General features: G+C 43.3%; 1 long non-coding RNA gene across 3 annotated transcripts; it reads left to right on the top strand.

Moving 5' to 3' along the window:
* Positions 1–413: 413 nt before the first annotated feature.
* Positions 414–4,214, top strand: LOC127308455 (uncharacterized). Of its 3 annotated transcripts, none has more exons than XR_011746601.1 (5): positions 417–1,009; positions 1,385–1,517; positions 1,700–3,181; positions 3,364–3,470; positions 3,896–4,214. It is a non-coding gene; the product is annotated as an uncharacterized lncRNA (long non-coding RNA). The 3 variants fall into 3 exon arrangements; XR_007856598.2 differs by having other exon boundaries at positions 418–1,009; positions 1,385–1,462; XR_007856597.2 differs by having other exon boundaries at positions 414–1,009; positions 1,385–3,181.
* Positions 4,215–4,686: the final 472 nt, after the last annotated feature.

Genomic DNA, 4,686 nt, shown 5'->3' with positions numbered 1-4,686 from the left:
GATTAGTAATTATTTTTCTCACTCGCTCAGCTTCCCGTGGATTCTATGACGCATGGGCCCAGGTAACTGCGAGGCCCGACGGTCAGAGACAGCCACGAGTGCTCGTTCGTGTCGCCTTCGGTCTCCAGCCGCGGGGGTTGGTGAAAACCTAGGTCGCGAGTCGCGGATTCACTCCCCAATCCCCGTCCATCCTGTCCTCCCCAATCCTCGTCTCTCCTCCCCAACCGTGGCGGCGCGCTCGTTCCTCCAGTCTTCTGCAAGAGCACGACGACGGACGCGGCCGGCAGCGCGGGCCCGGGAGCAGCCGCGGCGACCAGATGCGCCGAGCGAGGCAGGAGACGGGCCGGCGCGGCGGAGACGCGGTGGCGATGGCCGAAGCCGGCGTGGCCGGAGATGGCCCAGCGCGGGCGGATCCATGGCGGCGACGACCGGAGGCGACGGGCGCGGCCGGAGACGGGCCGGCGCGGGGCGGATCCAGGCAGCAACGACCGGAGGCGACGAGCGCGGCCGGAACCGGGCCGGCGCGGGGCGGATGCCGGCGGCGGGGAGCGGTGACCTCCTGTGTGGTGGTGGAGAGGAGCATGGGCAGCTGAGTCGGCTCTCTGTGCCAGCACAGCCGCCGCACGCCGGTGCGGAGAACCGCTGGGGCAGATCTCGGCGGCGGCACCGAGAAGCCCATCTTTATACAACGGGCAGTGCGTCGGCCTCTTCTCCTCCAAGATGCTGCTGCCGCCGGTATGGACGGCCGCCACGCGCCACTCCGGCTCCTCGGCCGCGTCCTCCGATGGCGAAGAAGAGAGCATGGCCTCGTGGGGGATCACTGAGGATTCCGGCAACGACCTGTCTCTGTACAACCGGCCGCGCGTCGGCCTCTTCTCCGCCAAAAGCCTGCCTCCACCTGTATGAACAACCGCCTCGGATCCTCGACCGCCGCTCCGTGGTGCGACCCGTGGCCGCCTTTGCCAGGAAGTGCTCCCGTCTTCAAGATCCTCCCCGGGGACTACAACTGGTATGCAAGGATGCTTCTCTAGCTTTCTGCTGGATATTTTGCTCTGAAAATTAGCGATAACTCAATTCTGTTGGCTAATATTTCCATGTGTATACATTCTTCATAATTAGATGTTTGTATAGATGCTCAGTTCTTATGACAAAATTAAGAATCTACTTTATCCAGGAACGCCTGGACATTTGGGCAGTAGACATACTTGAGATAATCGACCTAACTTTCTGCAGTAAAATAAAATAAGCTGTTCCGATTGCAAGACATCATTGCTAAATTGTGGACAGTGTGACTCTACTTTTGTTTATAAACGTGCACATATTTTGGACTGCTTTTTTTATGAAATTCTCATGGTGCATCTGCCTAAATTGGTTTCTTTTCCAGGTTATACTCTATTCAGGAGCCATTGTACATGCTTTGTGTTGGCTTTGGTGTTTCCAAATGAATGTTGTTGGAAGTCATGTAAGATTAATGGTACTGAATTGTCATATTAATAAGTATTGATGAACTGGGCTAGGTAATGAGAAGAAAACAAGTTGCTGATCTGTTTTTGCAAAACTGTAGTTATATAGCTTTTGTTCATAGATTTCAGTGCTGTAAATAAATACAACCTTTCAGCTCATATGCCGATTTGTAGGATTGTACAGGTCATTGTGTTCATGTTGATGAAACTGTGAACGGTTTTATTCTTATTTGCAGGCAACAATCACATGATTGAAAACTTGATTGGTTAATTAGGACATGGTTAATTATTTCTGCATCTTTCTTTCTTGAAAGATGTAATTTTTGCGGTGTTCAAAGGTACAATTTTCTATTCAATATTTACTTATTTCATAGACTATGTTATTTGAAATTTTCATGGTTTTGTGATTTGATTGTGAACGAGATTAATCTAACATATGTATCCTTTTAAGTTATGCTCATTCAAGTGATTCCTTGGTATTTTATTTGTCGTATCCCCGCTTCGGGTCGACGCCGCCGTCGCGGCTCCTCCACACCATGGCCGACGTATGCTCGGCGGCGGCCTCCGACGAAAGCCTAGCTGGGCGTGTACCTACTTCATAGTGTTCATAACTCAAGTGTGATGGGCCGAGTAACCAATCAGGTCATACTTCATGGCAGACCATAATAATTATATCCATTTCTCATGCTTTGAACATATCGCAAATCCAGTGGCAGTTCTATGTTTCAACTGGACAAAAGAGTGGATTTGCTCCTTTTATCATCACCATAGCTGAGCATTTATTCATCTCTCAAATTTTTTCTGCTAATACAAAAAAATGATATTACTTTGCTTGATTAGTAATATGGCTGACCACTGACATAATTTGTGTTCATTTTCGAGGCTAAGATTCTTGTCAGCATGTGACTTGAAATTGCTTTATGCTGCTGGTACATGTTTGGTGTCGGTTAATTTACAAAGCAAGAAGGCGCATGAATAAGACAACAACGAGGCAATATGTCATAGTGGCTGATTTGGAGGAAGGATTTTATATTTTCTAGCTTCCCTAGATCAATTTTCGTATGGGCAGCAAACACAGGTGTCGATTGAGCATTCAACATTAGCTTGCAGTTCACTGTCATGGCAATGAAGCTGCAATTCACTAGCTTAGCCCTTCTCATGAGGTATTTCTTTTCCTTTGACCTGAAGTAGTAGTAATAGTGGTTCCATGAGGCTAGGAGGGTTTTCCAATTAGCTATCCCTGCCATATGATGCTTTTATGTAGGACAGATGATCAACTTATGGCGCCCACTGAACTTTAGGAACTTTTAATGAAGGAAATTTGGTTTAGATAGAGGTAGCAATTTTTGTGAGTTGCAACATTTTGGAGAATTGATTTGGTGTTTTCTTTTTGTCAGGATAGTTGTTCACTCCAGTTATCAGCTTGCATTCAGATGGCTGAGACATGGTGCCGGATGCCAATTTCTTTTGTTTATATCATTTGCCTCAGTTATTTATGTATGTTCGTCCTTGACAATCTCTACTGTCAGATGCTCTTGGAGGATTATTATGGGGTTACAATCATGAGCCTTTAATTTAATAGATTGCATAATATTTGTGTAGTCAATCTCATCTCGCTGCATATTGGTTTGTTGCTTGTATTGTTTCTATTTGGTTCTGCAGTAGTATAGTCCAATTTCTGAAAATTCATGGATACACCATTGTTTGGTGTGCTCTCGGTTAGTTGCATCCACTCAATTCTTGTAGTTCATTGGGCTGCTTGAGGCTTTCATGATACACTTGAACTATCTGTAATACAACTAGACCTATTGAATGTTCTTTGTAGCTGCTCTTTGCTCACTGAATTTCTCTTGAATGCTTTATTTTGTTTTATTTGATAGGTGTTCTTTGTGCTTTTTAGATTGAGCGCTTCAACGATGAGTTGCAAGATCATCTTCATAAATGCTCAATGACAGCTGATGGAATGTAATTATTTGGGTTGACGAGAAGCTTTTGTTTCTCTCGAAGGTGCAGTGGATTTATTTAGGGACTTGTCGTTTTATGATTTCTCACACTACACATTGTTTGTGCTAAGGACTATATCGGGATTCCGAGCTTCATAAATGTTTTTGATTTACTTATTTTGTTAGATATACTGCTTTATGTTTCTCTTTTCTTAATTATTAGTAGTCTTAACTCTTTAAGATATACCGTCTATGTTTGTACTGTCACTAGGTTGCGTCCTGACAACCTTGATGTTTTTTGTGTAAAGCTTAAACTGCAATAAATTAACTATTATTGGTTTTATATGACACCTTCTAACTTTGATCTTTATAGTCTGGTCATTTCCAAATGTCTCGCTTTCCTGTCATAGGAATCATATCCACACATGCTGGGTGTTCTAATTCTAAACCACTTCATTTTTTAGCTTAACAAAATTTCTCTCCTTGTAGGTTTCATCTCTTGCTTGGTCAGAACCGATGGAAGTTTTTTGTGCTTTCATTACTCAGCTGTTGGTTGGGCAAGGGTGCCTCTCATTACACCAACAAACTTACCTTGTGATTTTTTTAGGACATTAGCCCAATTAATCCTGTATGATATATGGCATACCCTAATGCACATACGATTTAGCTTCTTAGCTTGAGTTTGTCTTTCCAAATCCACTTCAGCAAGATTTTTTTACGGTAATCTGCAATATTGTATATGTCATAACTTATCCACTAAATTAAGAATTCAGTAATACCCTGATGCATATACGATTTAGCTTTCTTAGCTTGAGTTTGTCTTTTCAAATCCACTCCAGCAAGATTTTTTCCACTGATCTGCAGTATTGTATATATATCACAACTTCCCCACTAAATTAACAATTCAGTAATCTCAAATAGTATTAGTGTCACCTCTCTGAACATAGTTAGCTGGATTCATCTTGCAGATGGACTTCCCATCTTAGATGATTTATCAAATTTACTGACTCTAATATGCAATATTTTACCATCATATAGTAGGAGTATCTTTTCTGCAACTGGAAAAAGGTTCCTGTAATTTATGTAGATGTTCTGCAACATATAGCACGAGGTACTTGTGGAATTTGATTTCTTTAGATCATTTTACTGTTTTTTACCTAGACCTGGGCAGGGTCATTGTTCGTAGTTGTACTTGAAAGGTAGGAGTTCAATGTCGTGTGTGAATTCGAACTGTCATTTATTAGAAAACCGTGGTAATCTTGATGGAGAAACTATTCCCA

Source organism: Lolium perenne, chromosome 6 (genome assembly GCF_019359855.2).
Source record: "Lolium perenne isolate Kyuss_39 chromosome 6, Kyuss_2.0, whole genome shotgun sequence".
NCBI lineage: Eukaryota > Viridiplantae > Streptophyta > Magnoliopsida > Poales > Poaceae > Lolium > Lolium perenne.
This window is presented reverse-complemented; position numbering and strand designations above follow the sequence as displayed.